The following is a 19,707-nucleotide window of genomic DNA, read 5'->3' on the forward strand; positions in this document are numbered from 1 at the left end:
AAGTCCAAGTATAAATGTGAACGAAGTTACAAAAAAGAAAACCTTAAAACCTGTTAACTCGTTCAAGTTTGTGAAATAATACTATTATAGTGCACTTTTCCAATATATATCCAGACTCATATAATCTAAAAAGCCTCTTTATGTAACGTCATCAGCTTCCTTTTCACCTTATTTATTATGCTGATGTCTATGGAGGACCACTCCTGCAGAAATTAGTATTAAATAGATAGAGTGATAAATTTAATAATAGGGAAATAAATAAAGAAATAAATTATATGATAAAAACAAAAAATGTCTGCAAAATGACTAAATGTAAATTATTTTTTTCTTTATTATTAACTGTATTTTACATTTATTTTTATTATTTTTAACTTTTATTTACTTATTCTTTCATTTATTTCTTTTATTATTTTACATTTATTTTATGCATTAATGTATATGTATTTATTCCCATGTGTATTTATTTCCAGATTTATTTATCTATTCGTTTATTTCTTTTTACTTTTCCGTGAGCAAAATGGAAATGAGGGAGGCGGTCCTTGCGGAGCTCCGGTGAATCACTGGTTAAGAGTTCATGCAGAAGCAAAAATGATTGCATAAATAAATAAATGTTATATATATATATGTGTGTGTGTGTGTGTGTGTGTGTGTGTGTGTGTGTGTGTGTGTGTAAGTAATCAGTAACTCCAAATGAGCAAAATAAGTAAAGATGGAGACACAGGAACACCGAAACAACTAAACAGAACACAACCTTGTGAAAACAACACCTTAGGAAACAGTTGAACTGGACTCTGCAAAAAACCCGTTCAAACTAGGCACGGGGAAGGGACAGATGAACGTATGTCTTATCTCAGCAATAGTACACACAAGGTACACGGTGAAGAAAACATGAATCAATCCCTTAACAATCATTAATCAAACTGCTGTATGTTGTGTGCATTTAATGTACACTTTCTTGATAAATGCTATTAAATGGATTTGGAACTAAATGTGGATTTATGGTTAAACTGGTGTTATAAACGGAGTAGGCCCTATATGAAATTTATGACACGCAGAAGTCCTGTATCAAACAAATATGAAACCAAATACATACACGATTATAATTATATATGATTTGTCTAAGTTCTTCAATCTTTGATATTTTCAAAAGCATTACGTGTATTTATTATGAAATACAAAAAATTGAAATTGAGTTTTGCCATTAAAATGCTTTAAATATCTTGAATGTTAGCTGGTAGCTTGATATGAAAACATGGGAAATGAGCAGTGGTGCCAGCTCGGATAAACCCCACCTTTGCCCAGTTTGCCCTCTTTGGACCAAGGTATTCAGTGGGCGGAAAATCCCTGGCTGGCTGTTGGTCCCGAGGAGGCAGGAACAAGCCCCAGAAGTGACAGTGGAAACGCCACTGACCCTGGCACGGGAACACACCAATAAATGCAGAAACAATTTCATCAGTCTACAAGTGAGGAAGATATAGAAAACAGTGAGAAAACGAGTGATCCAGAAACCTGCAGAATGGAGCGTGAAGATACTGAAGATCAAAAAGGTTGGTGTTTATTAATGATTCTTCATTAATGATACTGAAGAACATTAAGGTTATGAAAAACAGTTAATCAGATTTTGTGATTATAGTTAGAACAGCCATAAGAGCTGTGAAACAATGTAAAGGAGCAAATAATACCTTATATGGGACACTTTTCATTAACTAGGTACTAGAGACTGAAACTCTTTCTTTTTTTCTTTCTTTTGTTTTAAACAAGTGGCCAGAGAAAAGGAGGTTTGAGAGTCATTTATTGTCAACATCAGGAGGTCAGACTAAAATTGACAAATAAATGCTGTCAGAGAGTAAATTTGAGTTCTCATTCAGTTTGTGTGCTGTTTTTGTTTAATTCAGACGTTTTTGTTGTATAGTTTCACAAAGCTAAATCAGACCATCCCGTTTTTGCTTCAAATTTCGAAATTATGCAATGTAATTTGAATCAAAAACTACTCATGGTGCATGTATTCAGCATCTTCGTTTGGATCGTGATTAAAGACAAAGTGATTGAAGATATGAATAGATTTAATTTATTTGTATTATTTATTCATTTGATTTGCGATTTGTTTTACAATTTCACTTTAGTTTTGTTATTTGACATTTCAGTTTCACAAAGAAAATGTGCAACAGTTTTGTCTGAGAAATAATAGGACACCTTTTAATCTATAATGTCTCATCTTATTTTGTTAAAAAATTAGGAAATCCGTGATAAAAAGAAAAAGAAAATCTGTGTTAAAAAATGTGAAATCTGTATTGTGAATCAGTGTTAATTTTGACAGCAAATTTTGATTTAGTTTTAGTCATAGTCTTTTGACTAAAATGCCATTTAGTTTTAGTCATATTTTAGTCATCTGAATTGTTTTTAGTTTTAGTCTAGTTTTAGTCGACTAAATATCATAAGATTTTAGTCGACTAAATCTACAGTAAATTTAGTCAGCTAAAATCTAATGGGTTTAGTTACAGTGCATTTATTAAGCCTTTCTGTCAAATTTCCAAATTCATTATATAGGTTTAATATTAAGGTTTTATCATGATAGACACCAATTTAACTGCGGTGACACACAACATGCCTTTATGTTAAAATGAAATAAAACCACTTCTCATAAAGAACAAGAACAATGAACATCTTTTTAATGAAATACCAATGTTATATAGGCTAATTATGCATTCTTTATAGCAACTTGTCTACCATATTCTTCATTCTTTCAAGCAGACATATTTATTTCTATAAATAAATTTAGATTAATCTTTAGGGCTACTAAAGTTTTTCAGTCAAGAGCAGTGCATGATTTTCTGTCTTTCTGTTGTTGCTTGATTAATATCAATGACTCGGACAATAGCATGTAAATTAGGCTGCTATCCCTTTAAAACCGAATGCACAGCTGCAATGGATGCAATGTACTGATACACGTTCTCCCTGCTGTTTACCTTCACTTAAGACGTCACAGTTTTTGTCATTCAAAAAGAGTTTTAGTTCGTTATTGTCTCGTTGTCGTCGGTGAAAAAAATTTAATTGAAATGTCGAAATTAACACTGTTGTGAATCATATCACATTGTGAGTTGAGTTAATCATTACCCTACCACTTCTAAACTCCTTGCTCCTTATCTATGTCTAGAGGCATCACTGACTGGTACCGTGTATCCTTGTACAATAGATACCTTCTAGCTTGTGACTTATGTAATGTATCCTTGGCATTGAGTAGCCTATATGTACCCATTTTTGATCAATATTGATATTCATATTAAAAGCTGGCTTTTACTGATGATATTTGCGGACACCGTCTTTGCTTAAATGATATGTGACAACGTCAGTTATTTCTTTATGCCTTTTTAACTATTTTCATATGTTGTGCAGTTTGCAATTGCCATTTTTGTTCACTTGGTTCAGAATGTGCCAGTGTTTTTCTATTTAAACACACTGGATGGATGCCTTTAACCACTGCACTTGCATATGTAGTGGTGAAAATCTGCTCTGTCTTGCAAAATGAAGCTCAAGAGGCAGAAGTCAAAATAAGCCTTTATTAAACAAAGGAACAAAGCACAGATGACAGCCACTCCAAATAAGACTTTGGCCAGGTCTCTGTCCTTATACATTTTTCTCATCAGCTGTTGACCAATGCTCATATAGTTGTTGTTGTTTTTTTGTAAGTTTCACTCCATCTGCTTTCCACAATTAAATTTGTGGAATCCTGACTTTTAAAAAAAGGCTTTTTCCTGGGACCAGACATTCCCAAGAGACATTTCATACATCCTGACAGCAGTTTAATAAAGCTTTGCTTTCATTATCCATCTGTTGTTTGATGGAAAGCACCTAAATTTACAGTCAAGTGGGCAACGCAACACTGCAAGATTACGTGAGCTTAACGATGATGATAATGTAAAATTTATAGTGGTTGTCAAATTTCTACTGGTTTATCTGCACTGGTAAATTACCTACCCTTATTCACTAGAGTAATTATACATTGTCAGGAGTATTTTTATAATCAGAAATACATGCTAATAGCACTATTTTTGGTAATTAAAGCAAAGCAAGCTACCATACATTTGAACACTGATTGTCTTCAGGATCGCTATGAGCTTACATGGGACAAGCAATTTGGAAATAAATGGATATCAGATTAAGAAAAAAAGCAGAAATATCTGAAAAAATATATAAATAAATAAAAATACTGGTTGGTAAAGACAATTATTGGCCAACCTCATTAAAGGGATAGTTCACCCAAAAATGAAATTGGCCCATGATTTACTCAACCTCAAGGCATGCTATGCGCAGAGCCGGCGCCAGAGCAGCACTGATGAGGGGGCGGCTGAGGTGACGAAAGGGGGCGATGACATAGCACAAAGTAAAAGTACAAAAATAAAAACATATGTGGCCCATTCACGTATTTGTCGGACCGTAAACAAAACTGCTAGCTACTACTACAACTATTAGAATACAGGGTTCACACAGATCAGGTTTTGGTCGCGAGACAGGTCAGTGTTTTTTTTTTTTTAAAGTGCAAGGTGTAGAGACGTGTTTTAGAAGCTGAATGTATTTTATTTCTGTTCTGAATTTCTGTTTTAGAATGATGTATTATGCACGAGAATTATGCGCGAGAAGCTGCTATAAAGACCTGAGACGAGAGCGCAGCATTCAAGATGTCGAGTAGCGCATTTACCTTGAAATACAATGGAAAAGTACAGCAGTGGAATGAAAAAATGCGTTCTGAGTGAATGGCCCTACTAAAAGCTACTTAGCAAATACAGATGGCAGAGTATTGAATAAAACAAAATCGCATAGCCAACAAATTCGAAAATATGACATCCAGGAAATAAATGTCTTAGGCAGCAGTTTTACCACAAATACAGACAAGTGATACCACCACAACCACCAGAAATACTTAATTCTGTCTGCTTTACAATGAAACACAAGCTCATTGCGACCGATTACCTGACATAATACATTCATTGCGAGAATTTGCGACCCATTTAACAGATGCATCATTTTAAGTTAGAACAACTTGAACAGCAACAAACAATAACAATATACAGCGAAATAATTAACTAACTACGATCATCTAGCCCTCTATTAAACATGAAAAAAAAAAAATTCATCATAGCTTACTCAGTAGGCTAGTGCTGCTTTCTTAGTTGCACTGCTTGCGCGGGAATTTGTGTCAGAGATGTAACAATTAAAATGCGACTTTGTGAAACGGACTGTCCTAAATTGTTGCTATAGCATCATATTAATGCTAGAAATCCTATGCATTTGGCAACTATATTTTTAAATAAACCATTATATTTCATAATTAAAATCTATTTTCACACTCATCTTGGGTGAGGGGGCAGGATAGTGCTGGCCCCCTCCCCGCCGTCCCCCCAACCCCGGCTAGTCGGTGAAGTCGGCTTCATTAACAAATGATTCTTATGAACCGGATCTTTTTGAGTCAAAACCACAAAGCGCGGCCCAGTTCACTTACGAATTGTTTTTATATTTGTTCGTGAATCAGATAATTAACGACAATTTAACGATAATTTAAGAAACTATATTACCCAAGGTTAGCATAGGCTATTCGCTTATTGTAAATGCCATTATGTATGGAGTGTAGGTAATTTGTGTTCTTTTATTTTGTAGTGCTTGTTTTGAGTGCTTCAGGTTAATCGGGCCAATGAGTGACAATATGTTAACTCTTCTTTCATTATACATACAAGTGCCAGTCATTACTAAACCCCACAATATTTGTGTGTTTCCAAAGTGGGTTGTCAAACTTCATTTACATTTACGTACCTCTTTAAAGGTTTAGTAAAACACCATACTCATAATAGATGAAAAAGATTAATAAAAGACGCACAGATGACACAATACCCAATAAAACAAATCAGCAACCACTCATTTAAAATGGTTTCTTAAGCCAATTGTGTTTTCTTCATTATATAAATAAGCAAAACACCAAACTGGCCGCCTCAGAAAACCAAACACTGAGTAAGGGCGCTTGATGTCATCACTGCAGGCGAAAGCTAGATAGCACACATCTGCAAGATGTCTGTTAAAGATCGTTTCATCTGGAACGCATCTGCTGTGTACAAACATCTGACAGATGTCTCTAAGATGTCAGTTTTACATACATTCTAAATCATAAACATCTTAAAGACATCTCCTAAACGTCTATTTGACATCTGACAGGAAATGTCCTATAGACGTACTGCAGATGAGCAAACACTAAAAAATACATCTTGCAGATGTAAATGCAGACATCAAATAGACGTCTCCGTGATGTACGTGTGCTATCAGGGAATTGACAATAGATTATGAAAAGCGTGCCAAATTCTTCACAGCGACAAGACCTCTTCAAAATTACACATCAAACAAAAGAGGAAGGACAAACTGCTTGTCTTTGTTCCAGCTGCTCTTTTTCTGCTTATATGAGCACAGAAAACTTTAGAAATATTATATAAAAAGTAATGAAATGAGATACACATGCGTTATAAGAAATTCAAATTTAAATAGGACAAAATACAAAAATCATATGGCAGCATAATGATTTGAAATATATTTTAAACAAAATGGTATATAATAAAACTTTTTTAATATATTATTCATTTGGGAACAACCCATGCAAATGGAAATGGTATATAATAAAACTTTTTTAATATATTGCTCACTTGGGAACAACCCATGCAAATGGAGGGCAGTGATACGGCTTCTGTCCCGTGTGGATCCTCTCATGTGATTTCACATATTCTGACCGTTTGAATCTCTTGTCACAGTGTGAACACTGGAAAGGTTTTTCTCCATTGTGAGTGCTCTGGTGAAGCTTCAGTTCAGCATCTCTAACAAAAGTCTTTCCACACTCGAAGCACATATGATCCTTCACACCGCTGTGCCTTTTCTGATGTAATTTTAAACTACTTATTTGACCAAAACTCCTTCCACAAAAACAACATACATAAGGCTTCTCCTTTGTATGAACTTTCAAGTGGTCCTTCAGGGCATCCGCCCTAAAAAAATTCTTACCACAGTTATCACAGTTAAATGGTCTTTCTCCAGAATGAGAAAGCAGATGTGATTTAAAAGTGCATGACTTTCTGAAACTCTTCCCACACTGATCACATGTGTGTGGTTTCTCTCCAGTGTGGATTTTCATGTGATCTTTAAGGGCTCCTTTTTTTGTGAAACTTTTTCCACACTGATCACATGTGTGCGGTTTCTCTCCAGTGTGGATTTTCATGTGATCTTTAAGGGCTCCTTTTTTTGTGAAACTTTTTCCACACTGATCACATGTGTGCGGTTTCTCTCCAGTGTGGATTTTCATGTGATCTTTAAGGGCTCCTTTCTTTGTGAAACTTTTTCCACATTGATCACATGTGTGTGGTTTCTCTCCAGTGTGGATTTTTATGTGATCCGCAAGGGCTCCTCTTTTTGTAAAACTCTTCCCACAATGATCACATGTGTGCAGATTCTCTCCAGTGTGGATCTTCATGTGATCCCTAAGGGTTCCTTTTAGTGTGAACCTCTTCCCACATTGATCACATGTGAATGGTTTTTCTTCATTATGAACTCTCATGTGAAGTTCAAAACTTTGCTTGTTTAGAAAACTCTTCCCACACTGAGGGCAGGTAAAAAATGTACTGGCTGTTCTTTTCAATAAAAAATTACTTGTAGTCTGCGAACAGCTCAAAGATTTTTCTTCAATTTTGACATGATGTTTCTCCTCCACTTCACTCAGTTCTTCACTCTCTGCATTCTCTTCCATCAGGTCTAAAATGAAAGTAAGAAAGGTTTAATTTTCAGCAAATCATATAAACCAAGCGAGAAATGTGAAGGAAAAGGACATAAAAGTGAACCTTGAAGTAATAACAGAAAGTAGAAAAATGCTATACAATATTACGCAATAGCATTGTTCCTTCAACCTTGTTATATAATTTTCCTCTTTATAAAAATCTGAACATATCTTCAAATTCAAGTTGATGTCACTACACCCCACAGGAAATGACATCATTTGGACTCTTTTTGAATTGTTCTGTGGTAGGAGATGCAGATCTGCCTAAAATCAAATGTAAATCAGTTACTTAATTGACATTTTCATGAATTCGAACATTGTAAGCATTTATATTTGTTTAACTATCAGTATATCAAATTGTTACTTAAATAAAAAAGTTACTTAATTTATTTTTATTGTTCTAAATCCATACAAACATACGAACAAAAAATCTAAATATAATGTAAGAATTAAAAAAACAGAAGAATAACCCAACCATCTATGTCCAGGCTATTTGTATCCCTTCAGAAGTAGCGAATGGTGTGAGTACATTACAAGAAGTTACATTACAACTTACTCCATGCAAGCAGAAACTTAAAGGGTTAGTTCACCCAAAAATGAAATTTAGCCCATGAACGCAGACCTCATACGTCATCAGCCCGGAACTGCTTCCGTGTACAACTGTTGGCGCAAGCTAGATTAAAGTGATTATTACGTTTTAAATATGGTTATTTTTCTTACAAAAACACATCGATTCGCTACAGGAGGCCTTTGTTCACCCCCCGGAGCCTTGTGAGGCACTTTTTATTATGAATGGATGCGCTTTATTTCACTTCTTTTGGACTGATGCATGCAACACCCGCTGACTGCCATTAAACAGCTTGGAAGATCAAAGACAATTTTTAATATAACTCCGATTGGATTCGTCTGAAAGTAGAAAGACATATACACCTAGGATGCATTGAGGGCGAGTAATTCATGGGCTAATTTTCATTTTTGGGTGAACTAACCCTTTAAAAGAGATAGATTACAAAAGAAACGTGTAGAGATTTGTAAGCCATAAATCACAGTCCAACTGAGTTAAAGGTAATTTAACTTGTCATTTACATGAACTTTGTTCACTGCTTTTAGTTATTTGCTGTTTTTATATGAAATGTGGTTTATCACAGACTATGAGAAAATAAATGCAGCTAGATGTATATATTGTAAATATCAAAAGTAGTGATCATGTAGTTTGTCTTGGTCTGCTGCACCAATGAAATGAGCTTTGAGAAGCAATTTAAGCATGATCTGAACACATCAGCATAATGAATGTGGTGAAAAGCGGAACTACTGAAATGGAAATAAAGACACTTTTAAGCAGCTCTGTGATACTCCTGAAACAAGCCTTACAACATCATCAGTACAGATATCACTTTATTTTAAGTGTTCCCAGACAGCACACGTACATCTGCAAGATGTCTGTTAAAGATCGCCTAATCTGGAAAACATCTGCTGTGTACAAACATCTGATAGACGTCTTTAAGATGTCAGTTTTACATACATTCTAAATCATAAACATCTTAAAGACATCTTCTAAATGTCTATTTGACATATGTGATAGGAAACGTCCTATAGACAGACGTATTGCAGATGAGCAAACGCTAAAAAAAAATATGTCTTGCAGATGTAAATGCAGACGTCAAATAGAGATCTCCATGATGTACGTGTGCTATCAGGGTTTGCAATAGAAACAGATTATTTGATTCTAGATACATGCTAAAAAGTATAAAACTGCTCTATATTATTATTATTACTCAAAATCTGATATGAATAAAACATTTTTTTTTTTTTTGTATTTTTGAGTTATGACAAACTCTTACAGCAAAACAAATTCAAATGACACTCATCTTTACAGTAGTTTTTCCAGCTTCCTTTCTATGTGACACCATTTGTGACCCTGGAGCACAAAACCAGTCTTAAGTCGCTGGGGTATATTTGTAGCAATAGCCAAAAAAACATTGTATGGGTCAAAATTATTGATTTTTCTTTTATGCCAAAAATCATTAGGATATTAAGTAAAGATCATGTTCCATGAAGATATTTTGTAAATTTCCTACCGTAAATATATCAACTTAATTTTTGATTAGTAATATGCATTGCTAAGAACTTCATTTGGATAACTTTAAAGGCGATTTTCTCAATATTTTGATTTTTTTACACCCTCAGATTCCAGATTTTCAAATAGTTGTATCTCGGCCAAATATTGTCCTTATCCTAACAAACCATACATCAATGGAAAGCTTATTTATTCAGCTTTGGGTCAAAAATTGACCCTTATGACTGGTTTTGTGGTCCAGGGTCACATTTTATTACCCACAACAGGTAAATAACTTACATACAGCAGCATAATATATTACATCAAACATGAAATTAGTGGTTTTTCGTGCTATTTAAGGTTTTATAATATTTTTACTATAAAACCTTAAATAGCGCGAAAAACCACTAATTTCATGTTTCTGGTGTCAAACTTCCTTCAAATTTATCTGCATATTAATTTATCTGATGATGGATTTAAAAAAGGTCTGCATAGTTCTTTAAAGCTCAATATTAAGTATTTAGCAGTAACAATATATACTTTGATTTTAACAAAGTAATTACTACAGATTTGATTTTCAAAGGTAAATGACAAAAGATAGTTTTGAAATAAAATCGCTGCAGCACTACTTGTGACCGATTCCCATGAATTCCCCTCAGATCACACCTTGACTTTTGATCCAAGTGGCATTCAGTTAACAATAAAACTATCGCTCCAAACATAAAACGCGATCATTCACACGCAAATACAAACACACAAGATTGCTCATGTGTTTAAGAATTAACTTGTTTCGCACATCGTTGGCTTCTACGCTAAATATTTATTTCAGCCTGCAGACAGCAGAACAGACGCACAAACAGCGCTTACCCGATGAAAACAGTACAGAAGCGACCCCTTCACAGAAAGGCTGCTTCCACTGCTTCTTTTGAGGTTTAATTGGAAACGACTTGGTGCATTACCGCCACTGACTGGTATGGAGTGTGCATCAGAATAACATAATTTCCCTTCCCTTTTTATACCCTCTCAATTAATTTAGTTATTGTATTTATTGAAAAATAAATAGCATTCAGGTATTTTGTAGAATATCTACTAGCTCAAACTGCATTTATTTTTTCTATCACAAAAGAACTCGAAGTTTCTTGAGAGAACGCTATAAGTTTGCAAGAGAACGCAAAAATGCAAAAAGCATTGGAATATAATTTTTCCTCCCATTTCATATTTTTTCTGTCTCTGTACGATGGCTTAAAGAATATAAAAACACAATTTCTACAATATGAGATGAATAAAACACCAATAGCACATCAATAGTAGCCTACGTCAAAACAAATCCAAAATTACACCCATCTTTTTAGTCGTTTTTGGTAGTGAATATTTACACGTAAAAAGTGCTCTACTTTCCTTTATGAACGAGAGTAAATGAAACAAGAGTGATACGTTTTGTAGAAGAAGTACAGTTAAGACTCATAGACCAAAGATTTCTATCAATCAAAGAAAACTTTACTGAAAAGAAATTTGTTTACAATGTCAAGAGCAGGAGTCAGCTCTACTCTTCAAAGGAAAAGAGATTACATGTGCCAACACACAACTCTTCCTCAAGGTGAAGTTTCTTTCAGCAAGTTGCAGTTCTTTTCCCCAAAACAGAAGAGACACAGAAAGACTCTCACACAATTACTCACAAAATGTTTATTTCTTCTTATTCATCATTCTTAGTAAATATGAATCTAATATCTGTTCTTAAACAGAGAATAGACTAAAGAAGGGCGTCTATGACCTATGTGACTTTAGACCACTTAAATCACTTAACAGCACGGCAGTTACTTGAGAATATAAGCTTATGAATGTGTGTACATGCAGCTAAGAACATTTCTAGTAGGAACAAGACAGTCAAAAACAACTCGAACAATGTACACACTATTCTACTTTTATTTTATTCACTCACTAAAATCACTCCATAAAAAGAGATGTGAATGGAACAAAATCATAATAAAGCATAATGATTTAAATAATATGAAGTAAAATCTTAAACAAGAATAAAGATTTTGTTCATTTGGGAGGAGATCTGTCTTTTGAGTTTATCTTCATCTCACACTTGAAACTGTTGGTCTTGAATATTAACTCTGTTCACTGTAACAACTTCAGACGATGTTTCATTGCCCTGTCACAGATTTATATAGAAATCAGAGATTTTATTGCTCAATGTTTTATTGGGTCATGTTTGGTGAGGACACAGTATTGCATTTCTGGATCTAAAGATGAACTATACTGTTATTTCAAACCTTTTGGTTTTTGGATGACTGAGTTAAGAAGATAACCTTCCCACATGGAAGGCAGCGATACGACTTCTCTCAAGTGTGGATCCTCTCATGTATTTTTAGGGATCCTGAATGATAGAATCTCTTGTCACAATGTGAACACATGTAAGGTTTCTCTCCAGTGTGGATCCTCTCATGTATTTTTAGGGATCCTGAATGATAGAATCTCTTGTCACAATGTGAACACATGTAAGGTTTCTCTCCAGTGTGGATCCTCTCATGTATTTTCTGGGATCCTGAATTATAGAATCTCTTGTCACAATGTGAACACATGTAAGGTTTCTCTCCAGTGTGGATCCTCTCATGTATTTTCAGATATTGTGACCAACTGAATCTCTTGTCACAGTGTGAACACTGGTAAGGTTTCTCTCCAGTGTGGATCCTCTCATGTATTTTTAGGGATCCTGAATGATAGAATCTCTTGTCACAATGTGAACACGTGTAAGGTTTCTCTCCAGTGTGGATCCTCTCATGTATTTTCAGGGATCCTGAATGATAGAATCTCTTGTCACAATGTGAACACATGTAAGGGTTCTCTCCAGTGTGGATCCTCTCATGTATTTTCAGATATTGTGACCAACTGAATCTCTTGTCACAGTGTGAACACATGTAACGTTTCTCTCCAGTGTGGATCCTCTCATGTATTTTCAGATATTGTGACCGACTGAATCTCTTGTCACAGTGTGAACACATGTAAGATTTCTCTCCAGTGTGGATCCTCTCATGTATTTTCAGGGATCCTGAATGATAGAATATCTTGTCACAATGTGAACACATGTAAGGTTTCTCTCCAGTGTGGATCCTCTCATGTATTTTCAGATATTGTGACCAACTGAATCTCTTGTCACAGTGTGAACACATGTAAGGTTTCTCTCCAGTGTGGATCCTCTCATGTATTTTCAGATATTGTGACCAACTGAATCTCTTGTCACAGTGTGAACACATGTAAGGTTTCTCTCCAGTGTGGATCCTCTCATGTATTTTCAGATATTGTGACCAACTGAATCTCTTGTCACAGTGTGAACACATGTAAGGTTTCTCTCCAGTGTGGATCCTCTCATGTATTTTCAGATATTGTGACCAACTGAATCTCTTGTCACAGTGTGAACACATGTAAGGTTTCTCTCCAGTGTGGATCCTCTCATGTATTTTCAGATATTGTGACCAACTGAATCTCTTGTCACAGTGTGAACACTGGTAAGGTTTTTCAGCAGTGTGGATTCTCTGGTGCAGTTTCAGGTCAGCATCTCTAACAAAAGTCTTCCCACAATCAAAGCACATATGATCCTTCACACTATTGTGTCTTTTCTGGTGTATTTTTAAAGCACCCAGCTGAGAAAAACTCTTTCCACACAAAGAACCCATGTAAGGCTTCTCCTTTGAATGAACATTCAGGTGGCTCTTCAGTGTATCTGTCCTAAAAAATGTTTTACCGCACTGATCACAGTAAAATGGTCTTTCTCCAGAATGAGAACGCAGATGTGATTTATAAGTACACGCCTTTCTGAAAGTCTTCCAACACTGATCACACAAGTACGGCTTTTCTCCAGTGTGGATCCTCAAGTGTCCCTTAAGAGATCCTTTTTGTCTGAAACCCTTTCCACACTGATCACATGTGTGTGGTTTCTTTCCAGTGTGGATTTTCACGTGACTTTTAAGGCCCCCTTGATGTGCAAAATTGCTCCCATATTGAACACATGTGTACGGCTTCTCTCCAGTGTGGATTTTCATGTGTTCATTAAGGGTTCCTTTTAATGTGAAACTCTTTCCACATTGATCACATGTGTGCGGCTTCTCCCCATTGTGGATTTTCATGTGTCTCTTCAGGCTTTGTTTTTCTGTTAAACTCTTCTCACACTGGTGGCAGGTGAAAGACTTTTTGGCTCTTCTTTTCAATAAATTACTTTTAGTCTGTGAGCGACTCAACGATTTTCTGAGATCAGTTTTGACATGATGACGTTTCTCCTCCACTTCACTCAGTTCTTCACTCTCCTCCTTCTCTTCCATCAGGTCTAAAATAAAAGTAAGATAGGTTTAATTTTGAGTAAATCATAAAATTTAGAGACATTAAAAAGTGAACCCTGAAGTAATATCAGAAAAAATACAACTGCTATAAAATGTTTATTTTGATGCATTTATTAAAGGGATAGTTCACCCAAAAATGTAAACTCACCCTCAAGGCATCCTAGGCGTATCTGACATTCCTCTTTCAGACGAACACAATCGCAGTTATATTTAAAATTGTTCTGGCTCTTCCAAGCTGTATAATGGCAGTGAATGGTGCCCCTGTTTTTGAAGCCCAAAAACGTGCATCCATCCATCACAAAACTACTCCACACGGCTCTGGGGTGTTAATAAATTACAGATAGATTTTAATAGATAGAGTTTATAATAGATTATAGTTTATACATTTTTAAAAATTGATATTTTTCTTACACTAAGGCATTGTTTTGCTTCAGAAGGCCTATATTAACACCCCAGATCCATGTGGAGTAGTTTTGTGATGGATGGATGCCGTTTTTTAGGCTTCAAAAACAGGGGCACCATTCACTGCAATTATACAGCTTGGAAGAGCCAGAACAATTTTAAATATAACTACGATTGTGTTCGTCTGAAAGAGGAAAGTCAGATATGCCTAGGCAGGGGCAGATCTAGAAAATAATTTTTAGGGTGGCAAAGGGGTGGCATGGGGGCCTCTGAGGGTGGCAACACCAAAGCAAGCCCCCATGCATAGTTTTTGGGGATTTATGGTCTGACATACACAGTTGTGTTCACAAATATTGTATTACCATTAAGTAATCATCCATATCTAAAAATCTAAAAATAAATAACAACATTTCAATATCCATCATGGCACCAAATCAATGCACAATATAAAAAACTTCAACAGGTTATAAATGTTTCTGAGCTTGTATCACTAAAGAAGACATGCGGTTCTATTAAAATTACATAGGCTACTTAGATGGTATAATCACGTTTAGTGCCAGTTTAAGAGAAACAAAAACTTTCCTAACATTAGAAAGAAATACAATAATATCAAAGCACTGAAACTGGATCAGTTTTGAAAACAATGTTTGATTTTCTGTTATTAACAGAGGTGGGAATGTCTGTAATCACCCAGAACAAACTCTATCAACCATATACTCTAGCAACACCCCAGCAACTGCATAGCAAGAGCCTAGCAACCACCCAGAATATCCTAGCAACCAACTAGCAACACTTTAGCAAACATCTAGAACATCTAACTGACCAAACCATTTCAGTTTTTTAAATAAGACTTTAAGACAAGCCAGCATAAATTTGTCTTTCAAACTTTTCAATCTAGTTATTACAGTTTTTCTTACAGGCTTTTTTTTTTCCCAACTGCTTACACACATTTTCAAAACTTTGCCTCTTTTTTTTTTTTAAAACTTTTCACACAAATACAATCAGAAATTGTGTGACAAGTAAAGATTTTGTCTGTAAGCAGTTGAAAAAAACTGTAAATGCTTACACACCATTCATATACACAGATGACTTTCCTGCCCAGTGAACACTGAGATCAATAACACTGTAACAAAAAACTCTTACTAGGATTCAAGAATTATTTTTGCAGCTCAATGTCTTTTACAGTATACATAAATTAAATTACAGATACAGATGTATAATTCAGCAATGAACTTATGACGAAAAAATCATTTTCATTTTACTACTGTAAAGTAATCTTGCGGTAGATGAAAAGCACTAGAAAAGTTCAAATACCAAAGAATTGTATGAACTTGGCATGCACCACAATACAGTACAGTAAAAAATAAAATTAAAAAAAGTAAATTTAGCATCCTCTGCACATTTGGCCAAATTTCATTACTGTATACACTACTATAGCAGTTTCTTGGTCTCCTGACACAAGACAGCTCTGCAGTCATTTCTCAGTTCTGCAAAAATGCAGTAGGCTACGCAAAAAATGGTTACAAATAAAATTTGACAGTCACAAGCTTGAAGGTGTACAACACATGCTAGTTTACTGTACATATAGAATAGTTACATTTCCATTATCTAATGTAACTTACTGGTACTGTACTGTAATTATACTGTATGTGTAAGTTGAAAACCCCTGTAGATGATTGGCCCAGCTCTCTCCTCTCTCCGTTGTTAGCATGCAGAGATTCTGATTGGTGTGTCATCAGTTTTGCTACCTAATGTTTAAAGCATTGTTCTGATGCAGTCTTCTTGGACATAGGTCAGCAGCTACTCCAAGAATAGTATTTTTACATGTGGATAAGAAATCATATGTCTCATCATCACCAATGTTATAATATGTCTTTGATTTGCTTTTGTGATGTTTCCACATATATTCATCATCATGTACAGTCACTGTCTGTTTCAGATTGGATGAGAGAGCTGAAATCACTGGTACAGTAGTTGATCATGAACTGGACATACATGGAGGCTGTTCTAATCGAGTGCCAATAAATATCTCAGGCACTCACTTAATTTTGCATTGCTTCAAATCATTCCACATGCATACTTTCACACAACTTTCCTTGTCTTTTCAATTTGAGTTATATTCATAAAGCAATTACTTCTGTGATTGTCATAGTAACATTTAATGAGCCGATCAGCAGATATGGGGATGGTAAGGAGGCCATGATGGTCAGAGGCCAATGGGCGAATTTGGCCACCCCTACACTTTTTCAAAGGACATCCTGGGATTTTTAATGACCACAGCGAGTCAGGACCTTGGTTTAACGTCTCATCCGAAAGACAGTGCTTTTTGTCAATATAGTGTCCCCGTCACTACACAGGGGCGTTAGGACCCACACAGACCACAGGGTGAGCACCCCCTGCTGGCCTCACTAACACCTCTTACAGCAACAACCTAGTTTTCCCAGGAGGTCTCGATCCAGGTACTGACCAGCTCAACCCTGCTTAGCTTTAGTGGGCAACCAGTCTTTGGCTGCAGGGTGATATGGCTGCTGACAAATGGTCAATATATATACGAAGAGACACGAGGATCCACACTAAAGAGAAGCCGTTCACATGTGATCAGTGTGGGAAGAGTTTCACACGAAAAGGACATCTTAACAAACACATGAAAATCCACACTGGAGAAAAGCCGTACTCATGCGATCAGTGTGGGAAGAGTTTCAGAACATCAAGTGTTTTTAAAGTGCATCGGTGTACTCATTCTAGTGAAAGACTATATAGCATTGTGGTAAACATTTTTTTAGGACAAGTGCCCTAAAGAGGCATCTGAAAGTTCATACAAAGGAGAAGCCTCATGTGTGTTCTTTGTGTGGAAAGAGTTTTAGTCAGAAGGTTGCATTAAAAATACACCAGAAAAGACACACCGGTGTGAAGGATTATGCTTGCTCTGAGTGTGGGAAGACTTTTTTTTTTTTTACAGATGGTGAAGTGAAAATGCATCAGTCAGTTCACACTACAGAAACACCTTATAAATGTTCACACTGTGACAAGAGATTCAAACGGTCACAATGTCTGAAAATACATGAGAGGATCCACACTGGAGAGAAGCCGTATCACTGCCATTCATGTGGAAATTTTTTCTTTCAGTTATCTTCTCTAATCTATCATAAAAAAGATGCATGTCAATTAATATGAGATTATTAGAATGATTAGGCCTAATTGACTCACTGTTGATTATTTCAGAGATTTATCAGCTTTTATTGATTATTCAAGAAAATCACTTGAAATGTCTTTTTTTTTCAACTTTGAATAAACTGAATTGACCAATCTCCTTCAGGTTTCCTGTCCTCCTCAGAAGTAAAAAATTCACCAACTCTGCTTAGAATTGAAAAACGAAAGGACATTTATTTCAGAACACGTACAGGAGAATAAAATATTCATCTACAATCTATCATTAGCTCGTATAGAATTACGAATACTATTCAATTATTTATTACAATACTAATAAATATTTTTATAAATATGTTTTATGTATTCTTCAATAAAATGGATTTCATAGGGCCTTAGTAATCTTGGCTGCCACATCAGTAAGCTGTAAAGGGAATGGAGACGGCAAGCTGAGGCAAGGATCTAAATGTAGGGGAATTTTAATAAAGAGACAGGAAAACACTAGAGAAAGGAATGCGAGAACTCTTAACACCAAACAATGACTGAAAAAGCACAAGAGAAACACAAGGGCTATATATATACACACAAGGGAATCAAGCGTAACAATATAACAAGTAATTGGAGCAGGGAAAACACTTCAAAATAAGAGTCCATGACACAAACACTGGAAATATATAACACTGCCCATGATGTAAGTCAAAATTAACTGTAAGGTGTTAATAGAGAGTCAGACAATATAGATATTTTTATTATGAAGTATTTTGCCAAAATTGATTTTTAATAGCATTTTCATGTTGAGAAAGGTGGTCGTAGCTGGGCACCGCCGGAGTGCATCCACTCTTAGAAAACAATGTGTTATAATTTTGAAGACTTGACAAGGCTATGCGCTTCTCGTCCGGTGTGCGACCGATTTTACAGGTAGCATTTTTTGTTGTCGAATTGTACTATCCACTGTTTTAATGGGGGGGTAGCAAAATCTGACAGGGTAACACAAATCGACAGAACACCAGCCCTGCCGCTAAAGGCCGTCTCATTTTAATCTCATAAATGCATTAATCATAATTTTTTCCATAATTAACCTCACCTAATTGATAGCATCACACCATCTTCTTTCAGTCTAAAGTAATGACGTATATGTATGGCTAAGGCTGATTGGCCTTTCAGCAATGAGAAACCTTTCGGCACGCCCATTTCTCTGACCTACAGCAGTTGTCCCTAAAACAAGAAGAAAAAGTAGTCACGGCTAGCGATATACCAAAGAAAGAGAGGAGTTATTTAAGAAACTGAGAAACATAGGAGTAATTAATTTCACTATATCAAATCTTTTAAGTTGTGCCTCAGGACAGACAAGTACTATGAGAGAAATTCTTAGTTATCTGAAGATAACAGGATTAGAAAGTAGAATTTAAATGTCATAATAATACTACCGGTTGTTTTATTTATTTATGGAATTTGTTTTTTTGTTTTTGTTTGGGGGGTTCCTTTTTCCCTCTTTCCCGTTAATGCTTCACACTCCAGTCCAGTTGGTGGCGGTAATACACCATAAGTTGGCTTGTCAACCGCCAAAAAATCGTACAAGAAGAAGTCACGGCTAGCGCAATCATACAGCTTTGAGTCTTCTGAGGTGAGGTAATTCGTATATTTATACAATTATGAAAACACAGCTTGTTAAAGCAACATTTTACAGGTCATTTATGTGTTGTTTTAATCTGGTAGAGTTGTTTTTGTGCGTCCTTTCTGGCGTCTGCTAACTGAAATAAACATGTAGGTAAACATGGAGGTATCCGGGCTAGGCTAGCGGCTAACCCACACAAGCCAGCTATCCCCACCATCGTAGACAATAAAGCAGACTTAACTTGACTTGACTTGATGTAGCCTAGCAGTAGGGTTGCTCACCATTCCGATTAATACGGAATCGTCCCGTATTTAAGATATCATTTTGTCCCGTATATGCAGGTATACGCCGT

At 35.7% G+C, this 19,707-nt stretch overlaps 1 pseudogene; it reads left to right on the top strand.

The window, feature by feature from the left end:
- LOC107653163 (zinc finger protein 721-like) overlaps positions 1-19,707 on the top strand; it is a 36,440-nt pseudogene that overhangs the window by 3,523 nt on the left and 13,210 nt on the right.

Source organism: Sinocyclocheilus anshuiensis, unplaced genomic scaffold, assembly GCF_001515605.1.
Source record: "Sinocyclocheilus anshuiensis isolate Anshui unplaced genomic scaffold, SAMN03320099.WGS_v1.1 scaffold211, whole genome shotgun sequence".
In the NCBI taxonomy this organism is placed as follows: Eukaryota; Metazoa; Chordata; class Actinopteri; order Cypriniformes; family Cyprinidae; genus Sinocyclocheilus; species Sinocyclocheilus anshuiensis.